The following is a 16,354-nucleotide window of genomic DNA, read 5'->3' on the forward strand; positions in this document are numbered from 1 at the left end:
GAAACTCACACGTCTCTTGACATTTCTTTATAAATATATATATAGCGTTTTCAGGTTTTTTGCAAGCACATCTCTGATTCCGCATAGCAATTCAAAAGAGATCTCATAGGTCACGCACATAATATGCCAGTTGCACAAGAGAAATGAAGAACGTGCTTGAGACGCGAATGACCGTTATATATAGGTACATATATAAATATAATAATAATGATAATAGTAATAACAAGATAAAATAAAAATGAAGAAAAGTCTCCATCTTTTTCACTGGCTTTTGAAAGTGTGAGCTTTGGAGGATGAGACGTCAGCTCGATTGGAAAAAAATGAAAAGAGCTGCAGAGGAAAGATAGGTAAAGTCTGAATCAAATGCAATAAAAGGAAAATCGAATCCATCATTGTGAGATGGAAGTAAAGAGAGATGAAATAAAAAAAAAAAGTATGAAGAGCTTGAAAGAAGTAAAGAAGTGAATGCTGGTTCACGAGTACTTGTCGATTTGCTTTCAAAATTGGTGATCCATTAATGAATTTGTTTAATCACCACTCCAATTTAAACCAAGAGAACTTTGGATCTCTCGTCGGTGATTCTAAAACTATTTCCCTCGGGGGCTGGTTGACCTCGAGTACTTAAGGAATTTCCGCGACAGCTCGTCAGATGTTTCGAGCACTTTCGCTGAGGCGTTTCGAGTTGTTGAGTGGAGAATTTCTCGCCAAATGCAAAAGGTCTTCTCTTATGAGGGTGCTACCAATATACACATATATATGTACATATATAATCATCTCACAGGACTATCGTCCGAGCATCTCGTCTACATCTAACTTTTATTTCCATTGTCCTCAACTGCTCACCGAGCAACGTGTCCCCTGCTCGTTATCAACCTGAACTGCGACTGGCAAACATCATGGAATGAAATAAAAGCACCGAGGGTTAGTTTCGAGGACATTGCTGGACAGGTGCAGGAGGAACGTGTGTCTGCTGACGAGCAGCAAGAGTCCAGTAGCAAACGTATACTACTCGGAGCATCAGCAGACCGAATAATCTCCATGCGATGTTTAAATTCAAAGGTACACACAATCCCGAGTCCTGCGAAAACGAGTTAAGTGAGAAAACAGTAAGTGTACGGAAGAGTGAGATGGAGGTAAAGAGCTTGAGATAAAGAGAAATAAAACGAGATGTAATATTGGTTGAGTTAAGAGGGCCAGAGGGAGGAGAAGGGGAGGGAGAGACCCAGGGGGAGATATAAAGAGGATGATCGTGGTGACTTTGGTCTCGTCGGCCATTCCTTGCGACAAGTAAGAACAGGCCGGTGGCATCTCGCCGAATGGAATTCCTCTGGTGGATTCCCGTCGAGCAATTTGCCAGTTGCATTCGAATTTCGTGAATTCCTAGCCCTTGTATCGGTGCCTCATGTCAACCGCTCTTTCTCTCGGTCCAACTCTTAGCAGAGTCGTGGTCAGATGAAGGTGGACACGACACCTGCAAAAAGTATGAAATACACTAACTCTCTCGAATCTTGTGGACCACCCCACGTGTTTCAATTCCCCGTGTGTAAAAATGATGCTCGACATCTTACTGCTGCCATGCCATCACATACATCCGATACAATATATCTAAACAAGTCAAACATTTATGTCGGTACTAAAACATTCTAAAAAACAAAAATAAAATTTAAGAATTATATGTATATATATATATATATATATATCAAGAAAATAATAAATGAGGTGTTGACTTGAACATGATGTAGTTGATTTAACAAACGCCCGCGTGTATCATCAGCGTCCATGTAACAGAAATAAATGTTTTTCATTGAGTTGGCCGGCGAACAATTGAAACAAAATTGCCGAAGAATTTAAACAGAGTTCTTTAATAACCTTTTAAGATACGGATGAATGTTACCGCCAAGTCGGAAGGGTCGTGATACGCATGTCAAATTCAGACGCGGTTCTTAGACCGCCCACTACGGAGAAGAAAATTTTGCGAACGAGCGAGGGCGTATTATCAGCAGTTCCAGTTAGTAAAAGCGAGAGAAGAAATAAACATAACCAACTGGCCGCAGGACCAAAGAAGAAACCTATGGATCCTGCTCTCGCTCTCTCGACTCGCTTAATTACCGTACCTATACGCCACGTTCGTGCGCGTAAATCACTCGACGATACCTTTCTACCCGGGTTCTCCAGTACACTCTCTCCCTACCTCGCTCGCCGCCACAATATACATGAATACATCCCAGATATACATATATTTTATTCGTTATTTCCCATTCTACTCATCCTCCTTCTGGCTATCCTCCAAACCCCACTTACGTTTTTCGTTCACGCGCCCAAGATACTGATTCGGAGGCCCGCAAAGTCCCGTCTGCTTTGAAATATATATGACAGTGAAAAAGTGGCAGGCTGCTAAAGGTATATCATATAGAAAAAACATTTCCCATACTCATATATAAAGCATATTCTGCACTACGTCTAAAGTTATAATGCGATATTTAATCGCACGTGTGTACGGACCGTCAGATAATATTAATAATAATACCAACAATAATCTTGGTGATACGGCGTACACCGTAACGCACCGGGCAGTACTCGAGGCTAATTATAAAATATCACCAAGGCATATGTCAAGTATATAACAGAGCACCAATGCGCGTCTTATGGAATTTTGTGGTGCATTGGTTAGTCGTTTAGTCGTTTGGTCGCCTTATACTTAGTCGTCGCCGTGACCTCTATCTTGGCCTCGAACTAGACATTCTTAACCATACACATCCTTTTACCAAGAAGAGAAGCCATCCTCACACAAATATATAACGCACTGTATAATATAATTCCTGCGGTGAAGAAAGGATGACCGCAGAGTCGTACACACACATGTCATTCCTGCTCAATGGTGACAAGTTCAATTCTCGGAATGAATTCGATCCACAGTTATTTTCCCATTCCCATTGGAACAACATTGAATTGTAGTGTTTGCACTTTAACATTCTGGATTTAATATTACCTATACGGAGTTTTTGCGATCCCTATATGTGTGATGTGCTCAGTTACTTTTGCGTTTTAACTAAAACGAAGTCTGACTCTGGCTAAGAGTGTTTGTCGATGTGAGTGCTCTCTGTGTGCTGTATAGATATATATAAATATATATGTTGCGGTATGTTTGAAGATGGCTGGAAAGCTTTTTCAATGCGGTCTCTCCTTTCATGCTATATTTACGTGAATATCCACGTAAATACCGTCGCAGATACTACCGCGACAGTTATTACAGCTCTTCGATCATATCAGAGGAATTTAACGCACATACACACACTTACAGTGGATGCAATCCTCGATACACAATATATATTCATGTCTATTTACAAATGTTATATATTGAAATAAAATAAATATATAAAAGCTAACCGTGGGAACTTGTCACTAGAAAATCAATACAAGTATTTTTGTTTTCTTTTTATCGAGTAAAGTTCATAAATTTTTTATAATATTTTATCGATAGTTTTCTTTAAATGAACTCTCATGAATTAAAAAGAAGCTGGAATGAACCATTGTTTATTTTAATGGCAAATAATTGCGGTTGCAACATCAATTACTAAAATGTTATATTGATGACTGAATAAATGAACGGAATATTTGAGAACGAAGTTATGTATACACGTAAAACCCATTAGGAGAAGTCGTGTTAATGAATTACATAATTAAATAATTTCGTTAATAATATAAAAGTTGAATGCAATTCACTTTTCTGGGTCAAACGTCGCTAAAGCTGCTGTAATTACAATGCACAGATCTCGCTTTATTATTTAATGTTCCTGTCTATGAGAATATTTTCAATCAGAGAAAATGTAGCGGATGTATTGATAGAAATTGAGAAAGAGAGAAATAAAGTACGCGTGTAGTTGCAGCGGAAGAGAGGAAGGAAGAGGCAGGAAATAGGGATTCAAAACGAAAAAAAGGAATATGAGAGTGAAATAAGTGAGCATTGGAGTCCATTGGTTCTTCACCGGTAGGTTCTTCTCCTGCGGAACACTAAACGATGTGTGTGGTCCGTCGTGGCAGCCGCCAGGCCCGACTCTCCGCTAATAACACTCCCCCCCTACGCCGTGCTTTCGCCGACGGGCGAGCTAACGAAAAGGGCAAAAAGGTCCCAAAGATTCAGAGAGACCCAGAGAAAGAGAGTTCTCCAGAGCCTCAGCAGCAGCAAATCGTCTTCTATGAATGCGCCTTGTCCTTATTATTCTTATTCTCCATTCTTCGCTTCATCTTTCTCGCGATTTTTTACTCCCGCTGCTTTAAGCTCTGCCTCAAACTTATCAACTTCTTCGTCTTATTCTTATCACTGTTGTTATTATTGTTATACTTATATTTATTTATCTTCTTCTTTAGTACTCTTTGTCATTGTATCTTCATGTATTCCCTAATACTCTTTTTATTCTTGTCTTTCGTCATCTCTTACGCTTATTCGTTTGCCGCAAACTTTTTCGTTGTTAGCTTTATATATAAACCTTTTACTTGATCCTTTCTCGTATCTCGTCCTGTTTTTACGGTTTCATCGAAAATACGAGGACATCAAGTTGTCGTGACAACAAATTTTTCGCATTCTATCACTTCATTACAGAAGCTTGATTATGTTAAGCGTTTATTACAAATACAACATCCAAGTATTTATTTTTACCTGCACTATTTCTTACAGTATTTATATAAATAAATTTACATCCAAACTCGAACAATAAAATCCTCATGTTAACATCTTCAGTTTTATTCCATTAGATGTTTTTTTTTCGAATCTATCCCGTGGAAGTCGTCCTAACCAACAGATATCTCACAAAATACCTTACTCTGCAAAACAGGAGGACCGAAAAATTTGCACCGCAATTTACGAGACGCTTCTCGCAACAAATATCCACGTTAATGCCTGCGGTTTACAGTGAAAAAAAAAAAAATGAGTAAAAAAAGGTTAACTGAGAGCACACAAGACTGAGAGATAGATAACGTGGATAGAGAAAGAGGCTGAAAAGGGATAAGGAAAGTCTCTCTTTCTGGATACGTTATATCTTTTGGGTTTCATGGTGTGCTCATACGGTGCGATTCCCATTTACTACATATATATATTTATATATATACACATATATAGCAACATCAGCATCAGCAGCAGGCAGGCCAAGCCAGCAGACATTTAGTGCCGAAATATATAATTCACCGGCTTGACGCGGATTTTCTTTTATTACTAATAAAATATCCCACTCACTCGCCTTCTCCTCGCCATTTAGATTTGTGCGAGTATTAAAGCTTTATATAATAACAACAATAACATCAACAACAAATAAAAATAATAATAACTGCCATCATGTATTTTTGTGTTGAATAAATCCCACTATTCTGACAAATTTTAAACTCAAACGCTTACATCTAACATATCATAAACACTTTAAGCCAGAGAAAAACAATTTAACGTTATTTTGTTCCTCTGTCTGCTCGCGCACTTACACAGAAATAATAAAAAATTAATGGAAGCCATTTTGAGAGGCTCAGTATGCGGCAAAATGGCTTTTTGATCGAAAGTTCAGTATAATGATCAGTTTTAAGTTTTAAAACCGCCGGTTTTAGGTGCGACAAAAGATTTCTGAGAAAGTATATGTATATATATGTACATATATGTTTACCCTTACTGGTACCCTTGAGAAAGGAATACACACGATCGTTCAATAAGTTTACGTGAGCGACTTGGGCGGGACCTGAAGATCATGTATATAAAGACTCTTTTATATATATATATATATATATACATATATACATATACATGTAGACACATGTACATCCAATATAACCAAGTTACTTTTAACGATCAACAAGGATTACTTTGACGATCATATTCTCAAGTTTATCTGGGTTCATAAATATGGAAACTCTATAGTTTACCGATCAATTGCCTCTGACAAATTATTCATAATCATATATATTAACTTTATATTAATAGCTCAATAAATGTGCTTTTACCTAAAAGTTATATATTTTTATAGCCTCTGTTAGTAATTGCCAAAATTACGCCCTCTTATATTTTTTTAAACAATTCGATGTAATGCAGGACAGGAACAAGGTCACGATGCACTAAAACTTTGCAGTAAATTTACCATCTTCGCTTAAATCGTAAATATAAAAAATAAATCTGTGAATTAGTGAGCAGGATTTTAAGTACTTTTTAAAAATGAATCAGTGAAATTCACTTCAAATTAGTGCACAGAAAAAACAGATATCTTGAGTCAAGAAAATATTTTTGAAGACAAACGTTTTCGGGAACCAAGTCAAGATTTTCTTGAGCCAAGAGAATTCGTCTTGGTTGGAGAAGATTTCTACTTTATCTGAGAAAATTTAGGTCTCCAAAAAAATTTTCTTGAATCAAGAATATTTACCTTCAGTCGAGAATTTTTTTTTTTGTGTGTGAATATCCACTGGGAACCACACGGTAAGAAATGCATGGCGTTCAACACCATGCTGGTATGGTCTCAAGACAGATACTAAAATAGTATGTGAAATATTCCAAGACAGTATTGCAACGAGTCCCAGAAGTATGGCGTTATTTACTATACTGTATGGTACTTGAGCTATTGTATTGCTCACACGTATGCATAGCAGGCACGGCGACACAGCATGGCCCTGCGACCCATACTACAATGCCGAGGGCACAATGCTACTAGTTTTTCCCGCCATAATTTCTGGTGTGTCAATCAATATTTACTATCGTATTACCGCCAAAACTATATAGATGTCGTTAGACTAGGTTTATCGGCCAGAAGTAATGTGGATACGGCATTGCAGTATGGGCCTGACGGTCATACTGACATTGCGGCGTCCGCAACAACTATTGCCAATGTTACTATTCCCACAATGGTTGAATCATCTATGCATACAATTTTATAACCTATAAAAATCTTCGACACCATACAGTATGTCGTTCACGCCCATACTGGAATAGTGATATGAGAGCAAAAAACCACTATGTCTACGGTATAGATACACGGTAGGCTCGCGCCATGACACTTCACACATATACATGTGTTTGAACGTGTACTTGGCGCGAGACACTACCGTGTTTCCTGATCCGCAAAATATTTCTTACCGTGCAGCTACTGGTTAAATTAGTGGTATACTTATAGCTGTATAATAAGTGACTATCCACTAATTCAGAGTGAATTTCACTAATTCATTTTTAAAAGGTAACCTGTTGTTATTGACGGTTAGTTTTTAAAAAACGTATTGATAACTATAGAGATGATAAAAAAAGGCAATGATACCGATATAAATCGCATCCGAAATTGGCATCGCAACTCGTATAGATGGCGCAGTATAACAGAAGGTAACGTCGTGCCATAACGATATCCTGTTTCCTGGATGCTGGTTTTTCCTCGTGCGTTTATCGCTGCCGGCTTTCACTTGTCACACTTTGTCACGGTGCTTTTGACTGTTACCAACCCCGTCACTGTTCCCTTTTCTCTGCCAGGAGGGTAGAAACTGCTCAACAATGCTGCTATTCACCTCCTCTCGCCCCTCGCGAACGAAACCTACAGCCTCCGACCTCCAACCCATCACCTCTAACAACGGATCACTCGAACCTTCGTTATCGAAATGTTACGCTTGTGGCGTCGTTACAACACCAAGTACAATGATGCCGATATCGTTATTGCCATTGCGGTGCTGAAAATAGAAAGCACACCATCTATTTTTTATTATTTTATTTTTTATTTTATTTCTACTTTTATTATATTTTTCGTTGCCGCTACAGTGATACACCAATTCCTCTCGTTTGTTCCTCTTTCATAACATCGCTGTACATTTGTACGACTTTGTTTTTTTTTTTATGTATTTTTTATTGTTTATATATTTTTTTTCATTGTTGTACATGTTGTATGCTCAAGTTGTGTTATGTGCAGAGCCGTTGATGGACGCACGCACCCAAAACGGATTAGTCTCACCAATAGTTTTTTCTCCCGGTACATACACCCAGCAGAGAATAGGGCGGCGGATAAAGAGGATGAGTATAACACGAAAACAGAAAGGGAGCGCGGCGAGGTGAGGCGTCGCACTGATTTACGTGCCAACCGAGCCAACTCGAAAGGTATAACTCGTCGCTCTCGAGATTCCCAATCCCGTGTTCCGCACCCCCTTTTGTAAACTGACAAAAAATTATCTGATTTACTGAAATCTCTTAGCCTGTTTTACATTTATGTTAAATAATCTATTACTATTATTTTCTTAATCAAAAACTTTATTTTTACTCGTGATTCAGCTTCTTTCGAGTCATTACTTTTGCCGAAAAGGCATGAAATATATGAGTCTTATTGTTCAATTGATTTATTTTATTGAACTATTTATCGGTAACCTCTTTGGTACTTGAGATTTTTTTTTTTTTCATCAATTTTGAACCGTAAAAATTTTAGTGTATACATCAATACTCATTTACACACTTGAAAATTTTGTGTTCTCGTGTACTCTCTAAACATGAATAAGTGAAATAAGTGAATATTCACTAATTCTGAGTGCCAATCGAACCACTTTTTGAAATGAGTAATTTGATTTGCACTTGGAATTAGTGTATATTCACTTATTTCACTTATTCATGTTTAGAGAGTATAAAAATTCAATGGTTAAGTATTTTGTGTCAATTATTTGACACCATTAAGTGCAAATTAAACTAAAGTTTAGTGTGTTATCTGATCTCAACTAGTTTTACACCTGTATTATTGTTTGTCACAAGCAAAATGTGTTGAATTAACACAAAAAATTGAGTGGACCGTTTGGGTCATGTGATCTGTGTTAAATTTAACACAAATTTCTTCACTTGTGTACTATCACTATTAATTTTTTATATTAAATTAATTACAGATTGAAACCGAATGGTTTAAAAAATTTTTTTTTTTATCAAACTCATATTTCAGTTGAAAAGCTTAAAAAATAAATAAAATGGTTCAAAAAAAGATGACAATTGACGTTTGACGGCAGACTTTTTGAAATGATAAAAAATTGGGTATATTGCTGCTGTTGGCACAATATCGATTGCATACAGAAAAATGTCGTACATTTTCAATCCCCTTGGGGAATTTTTATATATAGATATATATATGCTATGATTTTATCCCTCTCAATTTCGTATCGTGCGAAAAAACCAGTTTTTGTATGTCTCATTTGCTGTATGAGAATAGGGAGGAAAAATAGGATAGACTACAATTCTAGTCGGTCGTATTTCTCCGCAAGAATGTCGTGGTAGATTTCACAAATTTCCCTTATAGTTTAGTTTAACATTGTGGTACATATATTGTAACAAAAATGGATTCTCAATGTGAATATCTATTTTATTCAAATATCAGAGTTGAATTTCAAATGAATAGTTCGAGATATTTTTGTTTTGCATACTTACTTTTGCACAGATATTATTCATAATTTTAGTGGATAAGGAGAGACGAAGCCCATTTCTAATCCTTCGAAAAAAAGGAGTTTCTTCCGTCCTGAATCTGATCCCATTCCAATTGACTTCCATTAAGTTCATGAGGAAAATTTATCTTTTAAATTTTCTTTAAAAAAAAATTTTGGAACTTTAGTGAGTTTGCGCTTCCAATTTCCTTTGAAATTGGAAGATACATTTATTTTATAGTATTAAAATTGAAAATAGCCCATTGTTCGATTGAAAATCCGTCATACAAAAAACTCAAATAGAGTCGCGTTTGATAAAAAAGGTTTTCCTTATAATTAAAAAGTTTCACGGATATTATTAAACTGAAATCAACATTTCAAGAGTCAGGAATAATATAAAAAATTTTTGTCTATCGAAAAATATAATGACTTTTTTTTTATCGAACATTTTTCTATACTGAAATATTAAAAAAGGTTTTAATTTTCGGGCTTATAAAATTTTAATTAAAACTTTCTTTTATTTATAAACAATAGAAATATTTTAATTAAAAAAAAAAAGAAAAATTTATATATCATTTATTTGAAGTTGAATAAAAAAAAAATAATGTTCAATTAAAAGTTTAGCGTCCTTAATCATCCAAGTTCTTTAACGGATTCCATCTATTTTACTTTAGAAATTATACTCATAATTATAATCAAGTTTCTTAAACAATTTTATAATAAATTACATTTTATTAAATTATTTATACATTATTTAATTGGAAAATTGATTACATTTAAGATGATTAAATTTTTGAGGTAAAAAGTATGTGATGATAAAAATTTTTTATCCGTACATTGGATAAGTATATAATTCGGAGTATATTAAAAGAGTGAGATATCAAAAGATAAAGTGACTGTCTATATACGAGGGTGATTCGAATGGGATAACAATATTAAGGATCTGACTTTTCGTGGACGCATGAGACACCGAAGCTCGTTGTTATTCAGGCTGCATAGTTTATTAGGACTAGGGGCGGGAGGAAGCAGATCAGTAAGAAGAGAGAGAGAGAGAGAGGAAAATAGAATGGGAAATTATATGAGATCGGGTAGAAACCACGCATCCCCACAGCAACTCTAGGGGTGTGATGGAATTGTTAGATCGATAGTGCAACGAGGCAAGATGATGATTACATGAAATCCGTGCACATGACTATGTATATACAATGTATATATATACGCGTATAATTGTATTCGAATGTGAATGTAGTAGAGAAAGAGCGATATAATACAATAGATAGGATGAGAATACGAGCAAAAGCATACAAGATAGCCAAGGGTAACTTGCGATACTTCATGCAGATTTACAACGTTTAACTTGTAATTGAATCGCAGATTCCAATAATGCTTGGCGGTAGATAGTGCTAAAAAGAACCAATGTTAAATCACCTGTAAAAGAATCCAATATATTATCAATTCTTGAATTTTAAATTAATCTAATTTACATTGTTTAAATAAATTAAATAACGCGTTATCTTAATTAAAATCGCTGAAAAAATATATTATTTATTTTTGAATATCACGTTATTTTTTTTTTAACTTTTATTTTCATGTTACGAGTAGTTAAGGATACACGATTTAATTCATTTTTCAATTAATTCAAAACGAGAAATAACTACACGAAAAAATAATTTCTTGGTACAAAAAATGTTTACTCGGCCCAAGAAAATTTTTACTTTCTCTAAGAAAATTTTTGCATTATAAATTTTTTCAAATCCTAACAAAATTTTTGTCTTTATTTCATAATGAAAAATTTCCCTTATGTCAAGAAATCCTTTTTTTCTGTGTATAGGCTACCCAAAAATATTAAAAATTATGTACCTATTTTCGGTGTATTCATATTGCGATTAATGAAATATAGGAATCTCCATAAATTAATTGATATTTTATGAAATTTCTTATTTCTGCATTTCGATAATTCGGCCTTTTTAGCTTTAGCCAACAAAGATCTATATTCGTTACAATATCTCAATAGTTTAATAAGATCTCCGTAAACTGGATAAAATCCAGGATTTAGACCCTGAGATTTGAATTATTTTTTTCCAGGACTTGGTAAAATTAATTTCGAGATATTGGAACAGCGTAAACTTTTAGTTTAACCCAAGACAAAGTTACTGTCGGACGAGGTACTTAAAAACTAAAGTTCCGAAGGCCGATAACCTTTTACCCTCAAGGCATTCCATACAAATGGTCGGTCGGTTTAAATCTAAATCAATTTTTAGTCAATAATTCATTGATAAAAAGTGAAAAAAAAAACAACGAATTGTAAAGGAACATTGTTAAAAAAATCTAAATAGCAACTAAAAGCCCGGTGAGTTAGGGATAATTTTGTTTGTGTATTAGATAGTGCCACGCACAAGTTGGCTAATGGTCTCTAGTAAATTAATGGGAGCGGTACCCCTCTGTGCACTCACAACGCAGTCACCTTGTGACGGCGTGTCACAGCACCAGCGAAATAGCACTAAATCAAAGGATCCCCCGACTGATCATTATTGGGTTATCAAACATGCTGCAACGCACAGTAGAACGCGCCCCTTTTCACTCTCATCTCGTCTCGACTCTCAGGCATCAACTCAACTCGACAACCACTCTGCATACACATATATATATATATATATATACCTACTACACTACATTATAGCACTGTGACGCTTCTACTGTAATTTCCGTAGCAAGTACTATTCTCGAATTAAGTTTTAATCGGATTTTCTCTTCTACACTCTTTGCGAACAATAACTCCGACTACAAGTATTATAAAAATGTTGAATAAGAAGGGTGATATTCTTTATATAAAATATTATACCACGACAGTCAATCATCGAGGGTGATGCTGATGACTGATGGATTCAATCCGGCACGTTTTGAATGCCATCTAACTTATATACTTACATTCATATATATATGTTTATATATACGGAAAAAGTCGCCTTTATATATTAGTGCTATTTCCTCATTTCTTTCCTTTTTTTTATAAATATCTATATCTCTATATATTTATATATTTTTACCCCTATTTACTTGGCGTGATTTTCCAAAGGATTGGTATATATGTGTATATATATATAGATGCACGGAAAAAACAGTTCTGTAAAAGTTACAGAAAAAAATCTGTAAAATTTACTGATGACATTATTTGTAAAATTTACAGATAAAATATGTTATTTTGACAAAGTCATAAATGTTATTTTTATAAATAACATAATGTAATATTAACAGATGATATTCTGCAAAAATTGCATATTTTTTCTGTAGATTATACAATATTATTTTATGTAATATTTACTTATAGTTTATGTAAAATCTACATGAGTACACTGTAAAAAATCTGGAGTGAATCTGGGGTGAATTCGGATTGAAATTAAATCCGAATTCACTCCGCATTCACTTCGCCACTCGGAGTTCCGGAGTTTTGTGTGCGAGTGTGTGTTTGCGTGCGTATGTGCAAATGTGTGCGTGTGCGTGCGTGTGTGCATGTGTGCAAATGTGTGCGTGTGTGCAAATTTGTGCGTGTGTGCAAATGTGTGAGTGTGTGCAAATGTGTGCGCGTGTGAAAATGTGTGCGAATGTGTGTTCGTGTGTGCAAATGCGTGTGTGTGCACACACGCACACACATTTGCACACACGCACACACATTTGCACACACGCACACGCATTTGCACACACGAACACACATTCGCACACATTTTCACACGCGCACACATTTGCACACACGCACACATTTGCACACACGCACACACATTTGCACACATTTGCACACACGCACGCACGCACACACACACACACACACACACACACACACACATTTGCGCACACGCACACATTTGCACACACGCAAACAAGCACCTGCACACACCTAAACACACACACACACACACACACACACACACACATATGCACGCAAAACTCTAGATTTTTTACAGTGTATTTGCATAACTTGCTTTGTATTTTTTACATAAATACTTCTGTGAATTCCACAACTTCACTATGTAACTTTTACAGCCTCAAAATGTAAAAATTACAGATTTAGGTTCACAGAACTCACAATGTAAAAATTACATTTTTGGTTCTGTAAAAATTACATAATTCAATTGACAGATAAACATCTGTAAATTTTACAGACTTTTCTGTCATTTTTACAGAACTGTTTTTTCCGTGTGTATAGAAGCAAGTAAAGAGGGAAGACGATAATTTAAAATGGGAAATTCTCGACATCTCGACCTCGATGCCAGTCGAAGCAGCCAAAGAAACGAACGAGGGAACGAACAAGAACCGAAGGGTGCAATCTCGTGTTGTAGGTGGCCCGCGAAATAAATGCACACGTCTTTGAATTTTTCGAGCACGCAAGGGTCCTATTGTCGGGCGGGTCACGTTCTACGAAGCGACACCCGGCATATGAACTATTGGTCGACATCATCATCTCTCTCTCTCTCTCTCTCTTTTCTTTACACTACACATTTATATCCCACACACATAGATATGTTATACATATATGTATGAACATTTATACGCATACGTACATTTCATTTTGGATCCTCGACCCTTTGGAGACTTCAGACATGTCGCTTCACTACAGCCATTCTTTACTTCTCTGATAAAGGAAGACGAAGAAGAAGAGGTAGAAGAAGAAGAAGAAAATGAAGAAAAAAAAAATAAAAATAAAATAAACCACTACGTCTCTCGGGATTTCCATGCCTCAGCACCTTCTAAAAATATACTCATTCGTCGATTCGTAGTCCCGTGGGACTATTGTCGTACGCCGTTTGATTTCGTTCTTTTATTTCTCTTTCTGATTGCCTATACCTCTAACTCAAAACTATTTCTGGGCAAATATTACCCTCGTCATAAAATAAGTATAAAAAGTAAGTTTTTAAACGAGTAAAAAAGCGGACTCAAAAGTTTGAGAATGCAAGCGAAATAAATTTTTATTTAACAAACGTCAGATGTTGCAGATCAGATGCACTCTTGACTGTTTACTTGGGTGATATCGAGCACTGCTGTACAATAAGAATAAATATAAGTAGACGACGATGGCGACGACGCCGATGAGGATGAAGCAAGACGAGAGACGAATTTGAATACACACATGCCAAATGTTGGCGCGGGCCGTCGTTCAGTAAACACGCTCATCGATCCGGTTCATCCTTTTATTTTCGTCCTCTTTGCTCTTATATGTATGTACAGTCAATCTCTTATGTGGTTCCCTCGGTTGTTGTTGTTGCTGCTGTTAGGCAGAGTCGTTGAATCGTCCGTCCGTCGGTTCGTTCGCTGCTCGTCTTCGTCTTGGACTTGCTCGCCGTTCGATTCGCGCGGCAATAAATAAGGGTGACCAGGAGATCGGTGAGACAGTCGTGATGTCTCGCGGAATGCATCGGCTTCCGTCAAACGACGTGAACGAGCGGCCTACTACTACTCGATAACAGAAACCAATGAGAGAGACCGAGAGAGAGAAGCAGATTGTGCTCCCATCGAGCTGAGTTTTACCTTTTCATTCTCTTATTCCTCATTCTTCTCATCCTTTACCTTTTCCTCTTCCTATATATCTATACAAACCCTCAATGTTCACTTATTTTCGTTTACGTTCTCGAGTTACCGTGTGTCTGATTGTCGACTAGATTATATTAAAAAACTTTTTTATTAAATCAACAATGTTTTTAACAAATGCAATTTTCTTACTTTTCTACTTCTTCATCATCATTATTATTATTATTTTATTTTTACTTATCACGATTGAAGGCCTAAGTAATCGAAAATAAATGCGTTCAATTCAAAACCAATCTCTCGAAAGACTCTACTTATTTTTTTAACTATTAAACCTGAACACTACTACAGTTGAAAAATTTGTGTTAAATTTAACACAAATCACGTGTCCCAAACAGTCCACTCAATTTTCGTGTTAATTTAACACATTATACTTGTGTCAAATGATAACACAGGTTGAGTGTTGAATGAATTACCACAAAAATCTTGTAAATTTAACAATTTTTTTGTGTAAACTCGTCAACTTTTTTTTTTCGTTAAATTTAACTTACAAATTATGTTAAATGTACATTTGTTAATGTGGTTTTAACGAACTATCAGGTGTCAAGTGATATCACAAGTATTTGGTTAAAGAATCGACGCAATTTTAATTATTTTGACTTACATTAAATGTTAATTTAACACACGTTTGGTATTAAATTAAAGTAAATAAATGTGTTAAAGTTACATTTTATTAGTGTTGAAGAATGAATAGCTGACTTATACATTTAAAATATTGATTTAACATACATTATGTTTTAAATATTACGAGCAACCTTCAGTCACTAAGTGAATGCTCGAGTATTACTACCAAATTTATTGAATATAATTTAAATTTAACTGTTTATGAAAATCCATACTCCAAAATTAATTCTAGAATCTTTTCTCTCAAATATATCAAATATATATATATATATATATATATATATATATATATATATATATATATATATATATATATATATATATATATATATATATATAAGTTATATTCAGTCATATTTAATGATAGAATTCTTAAAATATTAATTTATTTAAAGAAAATAAATACGATCGTATTTTTTCCCGCGTAATTTAAACGTAATTTTAATGATAAAGATAAATTGATTCATCTCGATACTTAACAATAAAAAAGAGATTAAGCTATGAAAAGGCACAAATTCAAGTCGAGAACTTTCTAATGATACCAAATTTAATAGAATTAACTTATTCTATCATATAGATATGGCTAAAAATGTTTAGTAACATAACAAAATACTAAACGAAAGGGTTAATTAAGAAAATACTTATATTACTCCAAATTCACTCGCAATAACAAACTGTTATTTTGCTTTAAGTTGTTAGACATTCACTAGATGGCTGCATTTTCGCTTGCTTGGTCCGTCTTTTAATAAACGGTCATGTGACGGTC

At 35.1% G+C, this 16,354-nt stretch overlaps 1 long non-coding RNA gene across 1 annotated transcript in view; it reads left to right on the top strand.

The window, feature by feature from the left end:
• The window catches only part of LOC130663525 (uncharacterized), a 167,599-nt gene that overhangs the window by 134,840 nt on the left and 16,405 nt on the right, over positions 1 to 16,354 (top strand). The gene's annotated exons all lie outside the window — the stretch shown is intronic.

This window comes from Microplitis mediator, chromosome 2, assembly GCF_029852145.1.
Source record: "Microplitis mediator isolate UGA2020A chromosome 2, iyMicMedi2.1, whole genome shotgun sequence".
Taxonomy (NCBI): Eukaryota; Metazoa; Arthropoda; class Insecta; order Hymenoptera; family Braconidae; genus Microplitis; species Microplitis mediator.